The 14,483-nt window shown below is 35.4% G+C and overlaps 1 non-coding gene across 1 annotated transcript; it reads right to left on the minus strand.

Annotated features, from left to right (window-relative positions):
- Positions 1 to 794: 794 nt before the first annotated feature.
- LOC112204283 (small nucleolar RNA SNORA67) lies at positions 795 to 943 on the minus strand. Its single transcript, XR_002937854.1, has one exon. It is a non-coding gene; the product is annotated as a small nucleolar RNA SNORA67 (small nucleolar RNA).
- Between the last annotated feature and the right edge of the window lie 13,540 nt (positions 944 to 14,483).

Here is a 14,483-nt window from a genome sequence, read left to right on the forward strand (position 1 = left end):
TGGATTACTTTGTGTGCTTTGGAAAAAATACCTTTTTGAAACATATTATAAAAATAAACTTTTTATTTTTTGAAATTTACTATTTGTTGAAAATATATTGAAATTTTGTAAACTTTGATACAAATATATTTTAAAATCTCATTACTATCAATAGAATATGAAACATGAAAATCTCAATGATAACAGTGATTTTGCTGAAATGAAGGCAGGAAAAATAAAGCTCATGGAATAAATGAGTAGTAATTATGAACGATGTTTGCTTTTATTACTGATCTATACACTGCTACTAGCCCAGAAACAGAACATTAGAAAAAGACAATGATAATTATGTTTAGTCATTGTTGATATATATATATATATTTCTTTTGCCTCAAAAAATGACATTTATTCAAAGAAAAAAAAGACAAGATGTCCACTTCTTGTCTCCCTTCCTTCCCCTTTCCTGCTGCTCCTCAACCCCCCAAGATTGAACCCTGGCTGGGGCTAGGTAGCCCCTCAGATGAGGTCAGCAACATTGAGGGGCATCTTCCCAGTGGAGGTGTTGTAGAAAGTCTCAATGTCTTGAAGTGTTCTCTTGTTTTCTTCTGTCACCATGTTAATAGCCACACCCTTAAGGCCAAACTGTCCAACTCGACTGATTCTGTGGATATACTTTTCCCTATTGGTGGGAAGGTCATAGTTGATGACTAAAGAAACCTGCTGCACATCAGTGCCTCTGGCCTATGTCAAGAAAGACGACTCTTCAGCATATGCATGAGAGGACAATCTATCCTGAGGGGAAGAGACTTAGGTGTCCATGTAGGCAGCCAAGGAAGGCAGAGGAAATAAGCATCCTCTATTCCTCTATTCCTCAAAGACCTTAGGCATGCCAGATTCTATTCCAGGTTGCTACTTTTCTGAGAGGGGCACTGCATGTTCCCTTGGAGAGGGAATCCCCTTGGATTGTTGATATTTTTTGACTTTTAGTCATTTAAAACCCTAGCTTTATACATGCTTTTCAATTTTGTTGTTGTGAGGGAATATTCATCAAGATAGGTGGGAGAGAGCATATTTTATTTGTTAGCTTGATCTATACTTTTAAATATTTAAACATATGGTACATGGGCCTTGATGTATATTCTTTCCCTAGGTGACTTAGAGTCCTGGTTATTCTCTTGGGTCTAGGCCCAGAATTGAAGGCTACTGAAATTATTATCTGAGCCCTTCCCTGTGTTCACATCTTCCTTCCCCTGTCACCCACTCCTCCTCTAAATTGGAATAGCAAAGCAAAGATCATGGAGAATAATGTATGATTTATGTTCTAACAATCCATGGTTGAGATAGAAAATAGCAAGATGTTCTTTATATAATCAAGTGCTTGTGGTGAGATGAAACGTCCTAGTATCTTTGAGAAGGAACCAGCGAGCATTACCAGCTCCTTGAGGATAGAGGCTATGTAGAATTAATCTTTTTTCTTTAACTGTGCCTAGCAGAGTATCTTGCAAATTAGGGAACGTTTTTGGAAACAAGGTAACTTTGCAAGGCTTAGAAGATGAGTAGAGTTTGCATAGACAAAGAGTTGGAAGCCTCTGAGCTGGGAATGCAATTGTCAGCAAGGTACAAAGATACATATGTGTACCTGTGTATGTGTGCATGTGTGTGTATGCATGTTTGTACAAAGGTACACACGTGTACCTGTGTATGTGTGCATGTGTGTTTATGAGACAGAGAGATGAGACTGAGGGTGGGAGGGGGTGGGGTTAGAAAGGAAGAAATTTTAGCTCAGGTGAACTGGAAGGTATGCTGGAGGAAAGTAAGAAATTAGATGGGTTAAAGTAGGGCCCCGATTGATGCAAGACCTTGGAAAAAAAAACATTATTCTCAAGTTACATTAGGAACATGTGGAACAGAGAGGACAGTACTGCTGCTGGAAAAAAGGTGATTTAATGGATAATTGCGAATTATTGTATTTACTTCCAATCAAACAAAACGAAGTGGGAATAATTAAGACGGTGCCAACGTGTAAGAAATTTGAGTTTTAATGTCTGCAAAGCTCCAGAGTAAGCAGAAAGGAAAGCACATTACCTACCTTACAACCGGGCGCTTTTTCTAAAGATATTTTTAAGAGCCAATTTTTTGAGTGCCTTTGCTTAACTATAAAGAAAGCAAAGAGAAGCAGGAAGGGTGAGGGCCAGGAAAATTTGAGATGATTTTTCCCTTGTTACATAATGAAACTTTAAAAAAAAAGTAGATAAGCGCATCAGTCCATCAGTTTCTTTGATTTTGGGCCAAGTCGAAATGTCCTCTGTTCTGTTTGCTAGTTTTTAAAAAGCTTAATGTTAACAAACTCTAATCCATTTAACTCTTCTTTTGGAAGGACACTTATGCTCATAAGAAGATGCAACACCTGTCAAAGAAAATCTTGTGAGGTTGAGAAGATGAGCAGTTTTTATTAAAGTGAATCCAAAAAAGAACTAGGGCAAATTTATCTCCAGCACTCCTAGTCCTAAGAAAGGTGTTGGAGAATATTTAAGGGAAGGAGCTTGTCCCAAATGGTCCTTTTTTTGTTTGTTTTGTTATACAAAATACAATAAACATGCACCCCACAGTATGGGAATTACCCTGTAAGTAAAAGTCATTGCAATAATATCGGGGAGTTCCATTGCTGGCCCTATTTTCAATTGGCTCTGTGACTTTGGAAAACTAATGCCGTCTTTCTGTGCCCCTATTTTCATTATCTGAGAACTTAAAGAATTGAAATAGATCATCACCAAGGTACACTTTAGGAGGAAGAAATGGAGGGTCAGGGGCAGGTAGGAAGTGGTTGTCCAGAGAAAGGTCTGGGTGCTAAGTGTGTTCATTGTTTCTGGGGTTCATTTTTTCAAGGATTTTGAGCCTTGTCAACTGACAAAGCAAGAAAATGTATATGTGTTTAGTAACTCATTATAAACATATATCTATAAATAGATCTGAATATAGCTGCCTTGTCTATAGAAATCCAAACATAACTTCATACTGACAGCTCCAACTCGAATCCATTTCCAGATGGATCAGTCTAGCCTCCTCCCCTTGTTTAATTGAGACCTCCAACTTCAATAGTGAGAATCTGGCTCCCACCATTTTAGATCCGTTTATTTACTTGTTCAGTTCTAGTATATATGTACAGTGGTATCATGAATGTTAAATTATACCCTGTGGGAAACAACTTTATCAACTAGAGTATAGTGCTTATGTACAATTTGTTTTGGCTTTGATGTTATGGAGTCCCCCATTTTCAGGTTTGTCAGGTTAGTATCTCTCCCTAACCACCTTCAGGGAGGTGGTTTTAGACATTTGTAATACAATTAGATTATTTTGCCATATTCTGCATTTCATCTTGATATTCTCCAAACTCCTAAATGATTTTTGAAAAATTTGCATGCATTAAGGCTCACTCTTTGTGCTACGAAGCTCTGCGGGTTTTGACAAATGCATAGTATAATAATGTATTTACCATTAGAGTATCATAAAGAATAATGTTGCCACCCTAAAAAGTTCCTTGGGGTTTACCTACTCAACTCTCTCTCCTTCCCCCAGAATCCTGGCCAACACTGATATTTTTACTATGTTTATAGTTTTGCCTTTGCCAGAGTGTCATATATTTGGAATCACATAGCATATAGGCTTTTCAGACTGACATTTTTCATTTAGCAATGAATGCATTTGAAATTCCTCCATGTCTTTTTGCAGCTTGGTAGTTCTTTTTCATAAATCACTAAATAATATCCCATTGTACGAATGTACCACTTTGTTTATCCATTCAGCTATTTAAGCACATCTTAGTTGCTTCCTGTTTTGGGCAATTATGAGTAAAATTACTACAAACATTCCCTTGCAGTTTTTTGTGTGGGCATGAGTTTTCAAATCAGTTGGGTAAATACCTAGAAGCATGATTGCTATATCTTATAGTTAGAAACTACCAAACTGCCTTGCAAAGTGGCTGTACTATTTTACATTCCTATTAACAATAAATGAGATGAATATTACTTTTTTAATTGACCCAGGAGATTTAAAATGAAAATCTTTGACTTTGCTGGAAGTTTCTAGTTCCCTTTCATGAAGCGGAGAGTACAGAGATGGTGCAAGGATCAAACACTTGAGTGTTATGGAGACCAAGAAGAGAATAAATTAAGAAAATGGATATATGTGAGAAAAACAGAGTGATTGGGTCTGTGGCTATTCAAAGTATATGTCTAGCTGCTACTTGGCTGTAGCTAATTGTTGTGACACAGGAACTTGGGTCCAGTGTTTCTAAATTTTGTAAGTTTTTCAAGAGAAGCCAAAAATCTAGATTTGTATATACTGTTCCATTTTTTAAAAATATAGACAAGAAACTTTACATATTAAAAGTATATAATTTGGTAAAGTTTGACATATGTTTATGCCATTAAACCCATCACTCTGAACACTTTTCTCATTTTTCTTGGCAATCCCTTTCCTATCCCACCTCCCAGATAGTCATTGATCTTTTTTTGTCACTATACATTAGTTTGCATTTTCTAGAGGTTTTTTTAAGTAAATAAAAGTATACATTGAGCATTCCTTTTAACTGCCTTCTTTTGTTCAGTATAAATATTTTCAGATTTATTGATGTGTTATCAATAGTTTTTTTTTTTTTTTTGAAACAGAGTCTCGCTCTGACGCCCAGGCTGGAGTACAGGGGCGTGATCTTGGCTCACTGCAAGCTCTGCCTCCCAGGTTCACGCCATTCTCCTGCCTCAGCCTCTCGAGTAGCTGGGACTACAAGCACCCGCCACCGCGCCCAGCTAATTTTTTATATTTTTAGTAGAGACGGGGTTTCACTGTGTTAGCCGTGATGGTCTCAATCTCCTGACTTTGTGATCCACCCGCCTCGGCCTCCCAAAGTGCTGGGATTACAGGCATGAGCCACCACGCCCAGCCATCAGTAGTTCATTTTTATAGCTGCATAGTTTTACATTGCATGGCTATACTATAACTTGTTTATCCATTGATCTATTACTATTAATTTAGGTTGCTTCAAATTTTGAGTATGACAGATTATTTGCATATTTGTATATGTGTTTTTATATGGATGTGTATTTTTTATTTCATATTAATATTCTTAGAATGATTGGGTCATGCAATAAATGAACAGTTAAACTTTAAAGAAACTGCCAAAATATTCTCCAGAGTGGTTGCATCATTTTACATTCTCACCAGCAGCGTAGGACAGTTCCGTTCTTCCAAATCCTCACCAACACTTGGTATGATCAGTCCTTTTAATTTTAGCTATTCTAATGGGTGTGTAGTGGTATCTTTTTGTGGTTTTAATTTGCATTTTCCTGATCACCAATAATACTGAGCATATTTTTGTCCTTTATTTGTCCTTCACATATCTTCTTTGATGAAGTGTCTATTCAAATAGTTTGTCCGTTATTACATTGAGTTGTGGTTTTCTTATTGGGAATGGAGAGTTTTAAGAATATATATATTATATATATATATTTTTTCTTTATATATATAATATATTACATATATTCTTAATATATATTATATATACATATGTATATATAATATATATATTCTTTTATATATATTCATATATATAATATATAATATATTCATATATAATATACATATGTATATATAATATATATATTCTTAATATATATTATATATAATACATATGTATATATATTATGTATATTTTATATATATATATATAGTTCTAGTATATGTGTATAGTATATGTGTGTAGCAGTATCGTGATTGTTAACTTATACCCTGTGGGAAACAACTTTATCAACTAGGGTATAGTACTTATGTACAATTTGTTTAGCCTTTGATGTTGTGGAGTCCACCCATTTTCAGGTTTGTTGGGGTAGTGCCTCCCCCTAACCCCCTTCAGTGAGGTGAATATGTATGTATGTATATATATATATGTGTGTGTTTGTATGTGTGTGTGTATTCTATATGCATCCTTCATCAGATATATGCTTTGCAGATATTTGCTTGCTATCTGTGTTCGCTGTTTTTATTTTTTTGGCAGGGTCTTTTGAGGAGCAGATTGATTTGTTCTTGGGTCTTAATTTATAGAGATTACTGAGTGACAACACAGATAGGTCAATGCCATTGAGAGAAAAGTTTGATGTTACTCATAGTTTCCTTCGAAATGATTGGCACAGTATAAAATGCTGGCCACAGGTGAAGCACCAGTGTCAGTTAGGAGGCAGAAAGAAGCAAGTGGAAGGCACAGGTCACAGAACTTATTGGGGTCTCTATTGGAAAGTCAAAGCAGGGCAGGGGAAAAAGCTTAGGATCAGCTCCAGCAAGGCTTTAGGGTACAGGGTTGTCCCTAGTTGTTTGGTACTTTGCCCTGGGTTGATTTAGGGCAGGGGAAATACTGACTTGGTGTGTGAGAATTAGGTAAAGGAGGTGATTGGGGGTATGAACTCTGGATTGGTTAGTTATTTAATAATACATGAAAGGTAGACTTAACAACATGTTATTTACTCTCTCTTGGAATGAACTAGCCCTTGCAGGGGCAGTCTTTCCCTAGGCAGCAAGATCCTCCCCAAAATGTCAAAACATTATAAAATACACAAAATAAAAGTTGTGATTAATACACAGATGTTGGATGGGCACAGTGGCTCACACCTGTAATCCCAGCACTTTGGGAGGCCAAGGTGAGCAGATCACTTGAGCCCAGGAGTTTGAAATCAATCTGGGAAATATGGCAAGACCCCATCTCTATAAAAAATACAAAAATTATCTGGGTGTGTTGGTGTGCGCTTGTGGTCCCAGCTACTTGGCAGGCTGAGCTGAGAGGATCGCTTGAGCCCAGGAGTTAAAGGCTGCAGTGAGCTGTGATTGTGCCACTGCACTCCAGCCTGGGTGACATAGTAAGACCCTGTCTTGAGAATAAATAAATAATACACAGATGTTTTTACATTTAGATAAAGTCCAATTTATCAACTTATCTTTTGTGTATACTCTTCTTTTTGTTCTAGATAAGAAATAATTGCCTCACTCCGTGCCACAAAGATATTCTCCTATGGTTTTGTCTAGAAGTTTTGTAGCTTTAGGTTTTACATTTTAAATCTATGACCCATCTTGAATTTACTTGTGTGTATGGTTTGAGATACATTTTGAAGTTCTTTTTCTTTTTTGCTTATGAATATATGATTCCAGCACCATCTATTGAAAAGGCTAGCCTTTCCTGACTTTCTTGACTTGCCTTTGTACTTTTGTCAAAAGTTAATTGTACACATATCTGTGGGTCTATTTCTGGACTCTATTCTGTCTTACTGATCTGTTTGTCTATCTTTGCACCCATACTACACTGTTTTATTTGTTGTAGTCTTATACTAAGTCTTGAAATCATTTAGTTTTGTCCTCTGACTTTGTTCATCATTTTCAAATTGGTTCCTAGAGAAGATCAATACAATTGATAAAATTCTAGTCAGACTGATCAGGAAAAAATGGAGTAGACACAATACTACCAATATCAGGTGTGAAAGAGTTGATTCTCCAGATACTAAATTTGACCACTTCAATGAAATGGACACATTTCTTGAAAGACACAAACTATCAGTGCTTACCCAAAAAGAAATAGTTAACCTGAATAGCTCTACATCTAACAAAGAAATTTGTGATTAAAAACCTCTAAAAGAAAACTCCAGGCTATTGTTTTGGCTATTGTCCTGTCTATTTTAGATCTTTTGCATTTCTGTAGGAATTTTTGAGTAAGTTTATCAATTTCAACAAAAACCTACTAGAATTTTGAAATTTTGATTGGCATTTCATTGAACGTATAGATAAATTTAGGAATAATTCACAGCTTAACAATATTGGGTCTTCTGATCCATAGACAAGGTATAGCTCTCCATTGATTTAGATCTTCTTTCTTTCTCATCAATGTTCTGTAGTTATTTTTCTTTTCACTATCCTCAATCACAATGGGAATGTGTTCTGTACTTTTTAGTGTACAGACCTTGCATATCTTTGTCAGCTATTACCCAAGTATTTTAATACTTTTAATGCTATTGTAAAAGGTATTAATTTTTTCTATTTCTAATTATTCCTTAGTGTTATGTAGAAACAGAATTAATTTTTCTATGTTGATCTTGTATCCTGAGGCTTTACTATAATCATAAATTAGTTGTAGTCTGTTGTTTTTGTAGAGATCATCAGATTTTCTACATAGATGATTATGTGATTACAAATAAAGACAGTTTTGTTTTTGTTCTTTCCAATCTGGAGGCTTTTATTTATTTGTTGTTTTTTTCCTGATTTAACTATATGAAACTCTCTATAGAATGTCGAATGGAAGTGGTGAGAGTAGAAATCTTTGCCTTATTCTTGATCCTTAGGTGTAAAATAATCAATGATGTTAGCTATGGTCTTTTAAAAATAGATATATTATATCAAGTTTCTTCTAATTCTAGTGCTTCAAGAGTTTATTTCAGGAATTGATGTTGAATTTTAACAAATTTTTTTTCTGTGATAATAGATATCATCATATGATTTTTATTTTTTTAGTTTATAAATATGGTGAATTAAATAGATTGATTTTTGAATGTTAAAACACTGATGGATTATGATATATTGTCTTTTTAATATATTGTTGAACATGCTTGCCAAAATTTTTTTGCTATAATTTTACACCAAAAGTCATGAAGAATATTGGCCTGTAGATTTCTCTTCTTGTAATGTTTTTGTCTGGCTTTAGAATTAGGGTTATGCAGCCTCATAGAATACATTGGGAAGTATTCCCTTCTCTTGAATTTTCTGTGAGAGTTGGTGTAGAATTGGTACTAATTTTTCCGATATATTTGAGAGAATTAACCAATGTAGCCATCTGAGCCTGGTGTTGTCTTTTGGAGAAGGTTTGAAATTATAAATTAGATTTCTTTGTTAGACATAGAGCTGTAAAGATTAAATGTTTCTTCTGAGTAAGTATTGATAGCTTGTGTCTTTTAAGAAATGTGTCAGTTTTATCTAAGTGGTCACATTTAATATCTGTAGAATCAACACTTTCATACCTGATATTGGTAATTTTGTATGTCTTCCGTTTTTTTCCTGTCAGTCTAGCTAGAGTTTTATCCATTATTGATCCTTTCAAAAAACCAATTTTTTTGTTTATTTGTATTATTGATTTGGTATAAGTAGATCTATTTCATTGTTTTCTGCTTAGATCTTTATTATTTCCTTTGTTGTGCTTACTTTGGAATTAATTACTCTTCCTTTTCTAGTTTCCTTAAGGAGAAAGCTGAGGTAATTGATTTGAGGCTTTTTTTCTAATATAGGTATTTAGTGATATAAATTTCCCTTTAAGGATGGTGTCAGGGAAGGTAGTGGAGTAGGATGTGCCAGGAATCTGTCTCTCCAACTGGACAATAGTACAGCAGAAACTGTAAGAGGTAAGTGTTTTTGGACCTCTAGAGTTTATTTGAATGTTTGCCACTTCTGGGTGAAGACCTGGGCTAGTAAATTGCAGCAATTTTGGTCACTTTTAACCAACAGTACAGTGGCAGCTACCTATTCTCCTTCCACTCCCAACCCTGTGGCAGCTGCTGAGGAATGGCAACTTGTGGTTTTGGTGCTGCTTGTGTTATCCACAGTAAGTAATAAGGACTTTGTTCCCCAAATATTGGGGTTTTGTTTTATGGTTTTGAATTGTTGCTCTAATGGATGAGGTATGGGCATGGAGGCTGGATGCCATTGTTCTAACCTCCATGGGCTGAAGTGTTTTCCAGGATATTGAAAGGTCTGAGCCTGTTCTTTGGACAATCAAAGGCAACTCTGCATATGGAGAACGTTAGAAAGTAACTGCTTATGCCCAGAAAAAGACACAGATGCAGTAAAAACCTGATGAAAGCTTAAGCTTTTACTTTAAGCTGACCCAGGCATAAAGCCATGCTACAACAATCAGAAAAAGAGCAAAATCTGAAGGAGAAGAATCTAATTTCCATAGTTATTACATTACAAGATTCAAACTTGCAGTTTACACCAAAAAAAAAAAAAAAAATCACAAAGAAACAGGAAAGTATGGTCCACTTAAGGGAAAAAGATAAGTTGACAAAAATGTACCTGAGGAAGCCCAGATATCAGATTTACTAGACAAAGACTTTAAAACAGCTGTCTTAAAAATGCTCCAAGAGCTAGTGGAGGATATGGAAAGAGCTCTAGGCACAGAATTTTGTATGTTATTGAAGTTAAATTGGTCTAAAGTCCAATTAGATTGTTATAACTTTAGGATGTTAAAGGTGAGCCCCATAGTAACCACAAAGAAAATACTGAAAACCAAAACATTTCACTACAAAAAAATAATCACAAGACAGTAATAAATGAAGAACAAAAAGCTATATGGCAAATAGTAAACATATGGCAAAATGGCAGAAGTTTCTCCTCATCAGTAATTATTTTAAAATGCAAATGGATTAAACCCCCAATACAAAGACAAAGACTTGCATAATGACCCCCCTCCCTCACAAAAATGAGATGATCTAATTATATTCTGTCTACAAGAGACTTACTTTACATCCAAATGCACAAGTAGGTTGAAAATGAAATGATAGAAAAAGATATTTCATGCACATAGTAACTAAAAGAGAGCTGAAGCAGCTACACTAATATTAGACAAAATAGGCCTAACTTCAAAAAAGTTCAGAGGACAAAGAAGGATATTATATATTAATAAAAAATTCAATACAGAAATATGATATAGTAATTTAAACATTTACATACATGAAGCTTGAATTACTGTTGTTGCCTGTGCTTTTGGTGTAATATTTCTGGACTTGTTGCCAAATCCAATGTCATAAAGATTTTCTCCAGTGTTTTAAGAGTTTTATAGTTTTAGCTCTTCTGTTTAAATCTTTGATTCATTCTGAGTTAATTTTTATACAGTATAAGGTAAGAGCTCAATTTTATTCTTTTGCATATTGATATCCTGTTTTCCAGCATCATTTGTTGAAAAGATTGTCTTCCTCACTGAATAGTCATGTTATCCTTACCAAAAACTGTAAGGTTAGCCAAGAGAAAGGATGAGAGAGAGATCCAAGGTTAGGCGAGGAAGTTTATTAACCTGCTGGCTGCTCCACCACAGACAGAGGAGGCAGCACTAAGCTTACAGAATGAGGGATTTATATTGGGGAGGGGAGTTTGAGGGAGTTCTTTGGTATGGCCACATCCCGGGGTTGTGTCCTGGTTAATTTTGCCACATACCAGCTTGTGATGTTTATTACAGGAGGGTGTAGGTAAAGTTGGTTTATACTTCCCATGACCTTCCCCTGTGCAGTCCAGATGGTTTGTAACTGGGGTTTGCTTATCGCAGCAAGGTCTGATAAGTGAAGTCTGCTGGCTTTACCATGGCACCTAGACAAGGGTTTAGAAATGGGGGAAGGGTGAGCAGCACCAAGAAGCTTTCTTGGGGCAGTTTGTCCCTAACAAAAATCAACTGACCATATTTGAGGATTTATTTCTGGTCTCTATTCTATAATATTTCATTGGTCTATATGTCTGTCTTTATGCCAGTGCTATACTATTCTAATTACTGTAGCTTTATTGATAATGTTATTCAAGTTTTCTATGTACTTTCTGATTTTTTGTCTACTTGTTCTATCAGTTATTGAGAGAGGGATATTGAAATCTGCAATGATAATTGTGTATTTGCTCATGTATCCTTGACGTTCTATTAGTTTTTGCTTCATGCATTTTTAAGCAATGTTAGGAAGAGCATAAACATTTAGGATTATTACACCCTCTTGATGAATTGACCACTTTATTATTGTGAAATTACCTTCTTTATCTCTGGTAATAATTTTCGATTTGAAATGTACTTTTTCTGATATTGATGTAGTAATCAACTTTTTAAAATTAGTGTTTGCATGGTGTAACACTTTTAACTTTAATCTATTTGTGTCTATATTTAAATCACATCTCTCCCATTCATTTATGTATGTAATTACTTATTAATATTAGTATGGACTCATGGGTATTTATTTTATAATTTGGGTTATAATATAATGATACCTAATTTTTTTTTTGCTCAAAATAACATGAAAACAGTCTTGTTGGTAGAATATTTTTTCTTTCTTTTTTTTTCACCTAACTCACCCATAGCAAAATATTTTTAAAGATATTTTTTCTCCCTCCCCTTCTTAGGAGACTTCCATAATATATATGTTAGTCCAACTAAATTTGTTCAACTGATACTCTTTCCTGTTTTTCTCTCTGTGTTCCTTTTTGTATAGTTTCTATTGCTATGTTTTCAAGTTCTTTTCTCTTTTCTTCTGCAGTGTCTCATCTGCCATTATTCCCATACACCATTATTTTACAATCTCTGATGTAGTTTTAACTTCTAAACATTGCATCTTTGTCTTTATTTACCTTCCATATTTCTTTTTAAGTATTTTTTTCTTTTATTATTATACTTTAAGTTTTAAGGTACATGTGCACATTGTGCAGGTTAGTTACATACGTATACATGTGCCATGCTGGTGCGCTGCATCCACTAACTTGTCGTCTAGCATTAGGTATATCTCCCAATCCTATCCCTCCCCCCTCCCCCCACCCTACAACAGTCCCCAGAGTGTGATGTTCCCCTTCCTGTGTCCATGTGATCTCATTGTTCAATTCCCACCTATGAGTGAGAATATGTGGTGTTTGGTTTTTTGTTCTTGCGATAGTTTACTGAGAATGATGATTTCCAATTTCATCCATGTCCCTACAAAGGACATGAACTCATCATTTTTTATGGCTGCATAGTATTCCATGGTGTATATGTGCCACATTTTCTTAATCCAGTCTATCATTGTTGGACATTTGGGTTGGTTCCAAGTCTTTGCTATTGTGAATAATGCTGCAATAAACATACGTGTGCATGTGTCTTTATAGCAGCATGATTTATAGTCCTTTGGGTATATACCCAGTAATGGGATGGCTGGGTCAAATGGTATTTCTAGTTCTAGATCCCTGAGGAATCACCACACTGACTTCCACAATGGTTGAACTAGTTTACAGTCCCACCAACAGTGTAAAAGTGTTCCTATTTCTCCACATCCTCTCCAGCACCTGTTGTTTCCTGACTTTTTAATGATTGCCATTCTAACCTTCCATATTTCTACTTAACTTGTTAATACTATTATATTTTATATTTGTTTTAACTCCCTTGTATTCTAATTCTAACATCTCTTTCAGTTCTGGGTTGGTTTTTATGGATTGAATTTTTTCTTTATAAGGCATATTTTTTTGGCTTCTTTGCATGCCTGGTAAGTTTTGATTGGGTTCTAGACATTGTGAATTTTATTTGTTAGATGCTAGATGTTTTTGTATTCTTATAAATATTTTTAACCCTTGTTCAGGCACACAGCTGAGATATTTGGAAATATTTTGATTCATTTTGTGTCTTGCTGTTTAAGATTTGGTAAGTGGTACAAGAGCAGTGTTTGGTTTAGGGGTGTATTAGTCTGTTCTCACACTGCTATACAGACACTGCCGGAGACTGGGTAATTTATAAACAAAGGAGGAGGTTTAATTGACTCACAGTTCTGCATGGCTGGTGAGGCCTCAGGAAACTTACAGTCATGGCAGAATGGGAAAAGGCATGTTTTACATGGTGGCAGGTGAGAGAGCGTGTGTGAGGACAGGAAAAACTACCATTTATAAAACCATCAGGTCTTGTGAGAATTCACTCACTATCGTGAGAACAGCATGGCAGAGACTGCCCCCGTAATTCAATCACTTCTCTTCCTCAACATGTACTGATTACAACTCAAGATGAGATTTGGGTGGGGACACAAACCTAAACATATCAAGGGCAAATTATTTCATACTACTGAAGCAAGACCCTTTTGGGAGCTGTACCCAATGCTCTGTGAATTATGAGATTCTCTCGTCTAGCTGTTGAAAATAGCCAATATTCTTGGCTTCATGTGAATGCCAAAAACTTTTTTCCTAGTCCTTTTGGATGGTTCTTTCCCTGGCCTCATTTTCTGACTAGTATTCTGCTGAAAACCCAAGTGGGACTCTGCAGATATCCATGGTCCTTTCCATGTGCATCTCTCTCCTTTCTGATAGTTTATCCTGTGAATTCTAACTATCTTAGTCTTTCAGTTCAATTTCCTCAATTCAGGGACTGCTTTAAGCTCCTTATAAGTTACTCTTCCTCCTATTCCCTGTCTTGGAAACCTTCTCAAGGAAATATACTGGGGGCAGTGACAGGGTTCATCTCATTTGTTTATCATCTTTCAGGGGTCATTGCCCTTTATTACCTGATGTGCAGTTTCTTGAAAATTTTTGTTACATATGTTTTGTCTTTTTTTTGTTGTTTTGTTTACTTTGGTTTGCTTGTTTCAGGCAGGAGGGTAAATCTGATCCTTGTTACTATATGTTGGATAGAAGTTGAACATCATTTGTTAAATATTGACATTTAATACAGAATTTTAGAAGATATACTGCAAGCAAACAAAAACCATCTGGTATTTCTTTTAGCCCTTAGG

The sequence above is a fragment of the Pan troglodytes genome, chromosome 7, assembly GCF_028858775.2.
Source record: "Pan troglodytes isolate AG18354 chromosome 7, NHGRI_mPanTro3-v2.0_pri, whole genome shotgun sequence".
NCBI lineage: Eukaryota > Metazoa > Chordata > Mammalia > Primates > Hominidae > Pan > Pan troglodytes.